The 7999-nt window shown below is 41.5% G+C and overlaps 2 long non-coding RNA genes across 2 annotated transcripts; both read right to left on the bottom strand.

Annotated features, from left to right (window-relative positions):
• Nucleotides 1–738: 738 nt before the first annotated feature.
• LOC307156866 lies at nucleotides 739–3415 on the bottom strand. Its single transcript, XR_013820832.1, has 3 exons — nucleotides 3367–3415; nucleotides 960–1104; nucleotides 739–853 (listed from the first exon to the last, which is right to left on the bottom strand). It is a non-coding gene; the product is annotated as an uncharacterized lncRNA (long non-coding RNA).
• A 3164-nt stretch (nucleotides 3416–6579) lies between these two features.
• LOC307156864 lies at nucleotides 6580–7784 on the bottom strand. The gene is made up of 4 exons (XR_013820831.1): nucleotides 7735–7784; nucleotides 7431–7636; nucleotides 7124–7223; nucleotides 6580–6707 (listed from the first exon to the last, which is right to left on the bottom strand). It is a non-coding gene; the product is annotated as an uncharacterized lncRNA (long non-coding RNA).
• Nucleotides 7785–7999: the final 215 nt, after the last annotated feature.

The raw sequence follows: 7999 nt of genomic DNA on the forward strand, positions 1-7999 counted from the left end.
AGAGAGTAAAGTTAGTAAAGAGTAAACAACAAGAGTATGGCTACTGTAGTAAAGAGTGAAGATTGTAGGAACTAATGATTTGGTGTAAATTAACTATCCCTTTAAAAATATTCCAGTGAGTAAAGTTAGTAAAGAGTGAACAACATTCCGTAGAGTAAAGCGTTGAACATTGTAAGAACTAATGCTTTGGTATACATGAACTATCCCTTTAAAACCATACAAAGAGTAAAGTTAGTAAAACGTGAACATCGTAAGAGCTAATGCTATAAATGATATACATGAATCATTAAACTGTGGATTTCTACAGTAGACAATTCCAGCAAATTTGCTACTTTCTGTCAAAGCTTTCCCCATATGTAACAGCAGTTTGCAAGAGTGTTTTGAAAGACTCGTAATCTACCATATGGACTACGGGGAATGTTATGGTATTGGTGCAAGCACTGACAACTGGGTAACACACAGTGTGTTTTGGCATGTGCTGTAGACAGCAATGGTCAAATTGAATGACAATTTTAAATTTCTCCCTTTCTGATACAAGCAGATGCCTGTGAGCTTGCCCAGTAATCCACTGCATTATCTTTGGTTCAGACAAGGTTTCTCCTGCTGCCCCATCTTCTGGTTGTGTGTCTTTAGAATAAATAAAGATGAAATTAGAATGAATGTTTTAGTTTATTCATTCCCTTTTACAATGGAAACTACAGCAGCAACATTATACTATATATTAGTCCATACCTTCAAGTTCAAGAAGGAAATCTTGAAAGAATTCCATGATTTTTGATTCTTTCACTTGTTTAGTCGAACCAGTTGGGCTCATCTCTGGGGCCAGGTGGGATAAAATGTAATGGGAGTCAACCTAAACACCAAAAATAAAAGCATAAAAATGGATTTTAATATTTGTCATTTGTGCCATACTACAATAACCAAAATAAGTAAATACTCAAAACTGTATTTCTACATACTTTGTCATTATATCCTATAACAAAGAGATTGTGACACTCCTGTGGCTTTCTCTGCATGACTTTAATAAGATCGTATATCTCAAGGCCCTCACGCAGTTGTTGCAGCATTGGGATGCGTTTTGTTGTAATATGTAGAGCAAGTGCTCTGGCATAACAAAAATAAAAACAAAAATAAAAATGGATTAAAATGCTTCATATTTAAAAGCAGGGCATTCAAAACTCCAAAGCAGATTATACACGTTATTTGTAGAATTGAAATGAATTCCTTGTTTAAAGAACGTTTAATGAAGGAGGGAACAGAGACGTTACATCAGAATGGAGCTGACGAATTGCGATCTTGCCTGAGAGCCCAATTACCTTCGAAGTGTAAACTAAATGAGCCAATGGACATTGGCGTGCGAGATTTGCATCGCGCACCCCACCCCGTGAAGAAGGGTATGAATGGAATTCAAGTTTTTCGCTGAGGACATACTGAGACAGTGTGTCCCGGCCATCCAGAGGGGGTACAGCAGTTGTGGCAACAGGACGTAACGTCTATGTACCCTCCTTCAGGGAAAGAGGTTACATAAGTAACCTAGACATTCCATTTCAGTCAGTCACGTTCGATGTTACATCAATACGGAGCTGATGTATTGGGATCCGTCCTAAAGCTGCCCCTTCCAGCCCCTCCCATAGGGAGGTATAATGTGAGATTACACATATGGACTGACCAAGAGGGCAGTGCAACATATGGAAGATCTCTGGGGTAGCTTTGGGCTAGCTGTCGCCCAGCCAGCAGCTCTACAAATGTCTGCTAGTGAGGCTCTGTGCACCTGCACTTTCCCTTCTACTGTCCTCCATAACAGATAAAGAGCTAGTCTAAGGTCCTGAAGCTCTGCGTTCGGTTCACGTACAGGCGCAAACCGCGGATGGGACAGCAAAGCAAGGGCTGGGTCTGCCTCCTCCAGTGGCAGCGCTACCAGGTTCACCACCTGATCCATGAAGGGAGTGTATCACACGTATCCGGGACACATATCTGGGCCGGGGTCTCAGGAATACATGAGAGTTGGCCAGTCCGAATTCTAGGCACGATTCGCGCTTTTCCCTGCGCTTTCCCTAGCTCTTGATTGCGTCAGCCTGCTTCTGGACTGCCGAGAACTGCTGGGCACACTCCTCGACAGCATTGCCAAAAAGGCCACCTTGTGAGATGGGAGCATCGAGAAAGCACACTTTATCGACATTTCACACGCCTACAAGGTTTAGTCAGGGGGCACTTCAGGACCACCAAGGTGGACATCATCCAGCCAAGGGCCTGCACAGTGACTTGATCATGGTCAGTCATCATGTGCAGTTGCAGGAACTCCGGCTCAGAACTACCATCGTGCATAAGAGTGCTTTGGCTTAGTAGACTTGCTGGGTGCCATCGCATGCTGAGCGTAGGTGGCCTGACCAGCAGCACTGTAAGCCCCAGCAGTGAAAGCGGCTGATGTCTCACAGGTGCTGGATGGGAGCTGTGGATGACCCTACCAAGTGGCAGCACATTGCAGGGATGCACTGCAACAGCACACTCCATCTGGGGAATCCCCACGAACCCCCTTGGCTGCCCCACCATCGAGGGTAGCGAGAAAGGAAAAACTTTTTAAGCAGATTTTGGCATCTTTGGTGTTCCATATTGGCACCAATATGCTTCCATACTGCCAAAGTTCTTCATGCGCATCCGGGAAGAAAGGCAAAGAAAGGTCATGCTGTGCCCCCAGACACTAGCCACGGAAGCCCAGATCGAGGAAAAGCCCGGGAAAGCATGGCTGTCAAATCCGATTAAGCATGAACAGTGGGAAGCTCAGCATCATCTTCATAATAGAGCATAATAGCCCTCTCTCCGATGCAGCAATCGACATCTGATTCTTATCTAGAGTGGCGAGCGACGGGCTGGGTTGCCGTGACAGCCAGCGGCTCGACAGCACACGACACGCTGAGGAGTGGGAGGTTCAAGGGGATTTTGCCCGGCGGATAAGCTCCCGCTGAGATCCTTGATCTCCTAAAGTGTCTAACAGACCTGTGCTTTTACACACAAGCAGCGACTGGTCAACAGCAGAAGATATCGTATGCCAATATCCATTTGCTTGTTTAGTTTACACTTGAAGGTGATTGGGCTCTCAGGCAAGATCCCAATTGGTCAGCTCCATTCTCACGTAACGTCAAACGTGACTGACTGAAAGGGAACTACTAAAATGTATGAGTCTGTATATATAGAAAGACTCATAGCTCCCATCAAGCAAGTCTATAATTGCGAGTGTGATATTTCTCAATTTCATCTGCTTCATATGTACTATATTACAACACAGCATGCATTGAAATACTGGTAAGAGTTGATATTTATGTAAATGAACAATAACAACTGACAATTATTTTCTCAGTGCTGACATACCTTAATATGCTTTTCTTGTGGTCAATGTTGATTGGTCCAGTGTAGCCACATTCCAGGATTTCTTTTGTGTAGTTGGACAGATCAGATGCATCCTCAATCTACAAGTAATATTTTACCTTTAATAAATATTGACAAGCATGGTTCACTGCTGAATTTGTCTGTTGGACAACATTGTCTGTCGAACATCTCCAAGACGCTACGCACCGTATGACTAGTAAGTCAAAGCTCAAAGCTCAAGTCTTTTTTTTTTTTACCCACCTAATTGATAGAAGTGCGAGTGTAGTACATTATATTGAAACGTTGTCTATTACTCAATTAGTGAGATCAAACAATAAATCGACTCTAGGACCTAGAAAAAATCTAAATTCTAAAACTAGGTCTCCTAAACATTAGATCAATCACACCAAAGGCAGTTATTGTAAATTAAATGATAACAGATTATAGTTTTGATGTACTCTGCCTGACTGAAACCTGGCTTATACCAAATTATTTTTTCAGTCTTAATGAGTCCACTCCATCAGGCTACTGTTATAAGCACAAGCCTCTCGTTGTGGTGGTGTTGCAACTATAGAGACATTCTTATGCTGCGTTCACACCAAACGCGAAAATGCGTCAAAATTCGCGCCTGCCGCGTCTAGTTATACGCGTGACCACTTTGTGTGCATTCGCGCGTCAAGAGCGAAATTGACGCGCGTAAAATCAAAAGTTTGAAGCGAAATTTATGCGCGTCACGCGCGTCAAAGGCGAATCCCGGGGGCGAAAGTTTCGAAAGCTGTTGGCGGCCATCTTTTTCAGATGTTTATCGAGCATTAGCATTAGCATTAATCGAGAGAATCACCGCTCGTATATGCTCTGGAGAGCAGAAACAGCTGCGTAGGGGACATCGTCGCTATACTCGGGTCCACCAAAACCTCCGGAGGGTTTCAGGAGTTTCACAATTTGCTCCAGGAGGTAGGTTTGGTGGACCTAACGGTGAGGACGCTGACGAGGACAGCGTAGGCCGTATAAAGCCTCGGCCTCGAGTGGTCTCTGCATGACGAGCCCGCGCTGTACAGCCCGGCGCGAGGTTTACCCTCTCCCGCACCTAATCTGTCATTTATTTTTGTTTTGATAATAAATGGAGCCAGCCTCCAGAAGTGAAACCTGTCCTGTGATTTTTTTGAAAAGTTTTTGTACACTTAATTGTGTTTGGTGTCTTTACATTAGATTAATAAAGTTTCATATAGGCTAATCTAGAATAGATATGGAATAAATAGCATTCAATACAAATGAGTAGGCTATCTCTCATATTGAAATCGAGTTTTTATGTGAAAGATTTGCTTTGTTGTGCATTTTAGTCATATTACAATATAATTTATTGAGGCCAAACATAAAATAACATTAAACTGTCAGTTCACCACGTGACAGCAGCAAGCAGGCAGGCTCCTGATTGGTTAACGCGGCGCGAATTGACGCAGAAGTTCAGATTTTTCAACTCGGGCGGCAGACGCGAATTCGCGTCAAACGCGTGATGCACAAAAAGCACAATTCGCGCTTGACGCGCCAGACGCTCAATTCGCGTCATTCGCGCGAACTAGACGCGCGAATGAGGCGAATTCGCGTCTACCGCGCCGCGCTAAACGCCTCATTCGCGCCGCAAGACCTCCAGACGCGCGTAAACGCGTCTTACCATTGACTTAACATTGAAATCACTCGCGCCAGACGCATTTTCGCGTTTGGTGTGAACGCAGCATTAGGGCCCTATCTTGCACCCAGCGCAATTTACTTTGTACACCGACGCATGTATCATTCCTATTTTGCACCCGCGCACAGCGGACTTTTCCCTCCACAGACGCACGTCGTAAATTAGGAAATTAACTTGCGCTCCCGGGGTGGTTCAGCGCAAAGAGGAGGCGTGTTCTGGCGCAAATGTTCCCTGGTGATATTTTGCAGGTTTAGAAAACAATTCCGCCACTGACCAGGAAAAACCTAGTCTAAAGTCAGTGGCACGTTGCGCATGTTATTCATATGCTATTTTAAGGGCGCATGCTTGGCCATAATCAATGTAGTGTGTGCACAACACGCATGCACTTTGCTTATCTCATCTACACACAGACGCAGCAGTTCTCATTTTTAGAAAACCATACATTATTACAAGGAAAAATATTAACACACGAGGGAAATCATTGTTGTGTCCATGAAGATGTGAAAAAAATAGGCTTAAATCTAGCTTACACATTTACCCAAATTTGTATACGCCCGTTTAACCGAAGCTAATTTGGGTGGGTTTCTCCCATCCTCATACAATGTCACTTCTCTGTCTTTTACGGCCCTGACGAGAACGTCGGTCTCCTCGGCTGTGAACCGCTCCTGGCGTGCGCCTGGCAAATCCGCCGTTATAATAGCAATCCGCCATGGAACAAGCGCGCCTGCTCGTAAAAGGAATGTTGAGATGTCACTCTGATTGGTTTATTTCACGTTACACCCAAACCACACCTATGAATAATGAAGCTACTTCAGACCAACCCATTTTAGATTTACGTCGGGCGCAATAGACATTTATCCCGCCGGTATAATAGCAACAGCGCCCAAGACCCGCCCACAATGTTACTTGCGTTTCGCGCTTGATACTTGCATTTCAGATCGTTAAAATAGGGCCCTTAATGTTACTCAGAAAACAGGACACAGATTTAACTCTTTTGAAGTGCTTATACTAAATGTTACACTCGAATTTAAGAAAAACACTTTTACAGATTTACTAAACTCCTTTGAGGTCAAGCAAAACGTACAAAACAAAAAAATGTTCTATATATCCTAATCATTTGTTAACAAACATGTATTCATTAATTCAATGAGCTCATTGTTTCTGCCTTAAATGAATACATTGTTTAAATTAATACATTATTAGCTTACTGTGTGATTTGTATATGTACTGTACATTTCTGAAATACATAACTTGGACACCTCTGATAACAGATCACTCTAAATTGTAATGTAGGCTCATGCATTTTCTGTAAAGATGCTTTGAAACAATATGTATTGTGAAAAGCACTAAATAACTGTGAATTGAATTGAATTGAATTGAATTTTAGAGCAAAACAAATTTGTCAGTGGCTTTATAACATGATAACAGTTATTCCAGCTCACTAATTTACTAATGGGCAATCATTAATAGAGACCTTATATGTAATGAAATTCTGTCAACAAAACCTACCATTTTGATTAGTGGTGATATCTCTGTGTCATGTGCATCATTCCCTTTAATGTTACCAGTTACAAGGTATTCGTAACACCACTCTTGCATAATCCGTGGTGCCGGTCCTCCTTGGGCAATGCTCACAGCAAATATTTGACCTGCAACTCTAGAGATATATATATATTGTTTTATATATGGACAACAGTTCTTGGCACTAGTATAAAGTGGTGTATTTGTATAAACGTCTGTGTGTAAACACTGTATGCTACTTCAAATAAAGGAAATAAATCTGTAATTGATTTAGTCTTGGGCAATTACAAAATTTTCTTTCTTGTACAGAAAAAAAAAAGATAATCTGAATAATGTCTCATCTGTTTTTGTGCATTTAATAAAAATCAATGAGGTTTAAAACCCAACTGAATTGTATTATATGGACAAAACCAGCTGAAACGTTATTTTGTGTTTTGCTTCTACAGAAGAAAGAAAAGTTTGGAATACCACGATGGTGAGTAAATGATTGAGAATGAATTGTGTGAATATGAAGCAAACTCAAAAATCCAAAGGCAAGACACATAGGCCTACTTGAACAGCTCATTATCCAGATCATTGAGGGAGTACTTAGGCATTTTTCCTTTCTTAGCATCACCTTCAAAGAGACGTTTTTCAATGCCAGCAACCATAGCTAAATCCAGAAAAAATAAATAAATATATATATATATATCATTAGGCTAGAGAGGGGCATTGAGAAAAAAAAGAAAAAAAAACACTGAAAAAACATCTGTGATCATTTCAGATGCAGACAGTGTATTTTTTAGAATAATGATATTGTAGGAATGGTTTAAACATTTCTACATGTCTACTAAATGCATGATTAAATCAAACTACACACTGGACAGAAATTCTTTCCTCAGTGCCCCTGTGTCAACTCCTGGCTCTCCCAGGAAGGTGATTTTCAAGGGATTGACAGGGTTTCCTGTTTTTTGACGTTTCCACAGCTTCAGACCTCTCTCAACCATGTTGTCTCGTGACACACAGATTTCAAATGTATTTGTGGTGTTTATTTGTGCTGCTGCATGGCGAATCACATCCTCCTCACTGTAAAAAACAAAAAACAAAACAAAAAAAAAACAGATATTTTTATGACCTTTGCAATGTACTGTTTTGAACCAAAGCAATGAACATAGTCAGGTTACCATGAGATATTATCCAAATCAGAGCACGGTAGTTTTTCTGGAACTCCATCTAGACTAATGTTAAAAAAAACAAAGCAAAAAGATATTAATTCATGTATATACAGTTGTTTACTGAAACACTTCAGCAATAGTATAAACAAATATAAAATAAATGTTAAACCCAAAAATGATCGTTATGCATATAACTACTGTTCTCAGAAGGAGGGAAACGAGGTACAACAAATGACTATGGGATATCGTGCTCTAGCGCCATCTGCTGAAGACA

The sequence above is a fragment of the Squalius cephalus genome (genome assembly GCF_949319135.1).
Source record: "Squalius cephalus genome assembly, chromosome: 4".
NCBI classification, from domain to species: domain Eukaryota; kingdom Metazoa; phylum Chordata; class Actinopteri; order Cypriniformes; family Leuciscidae; genus Squalius; species Squalius cephalus.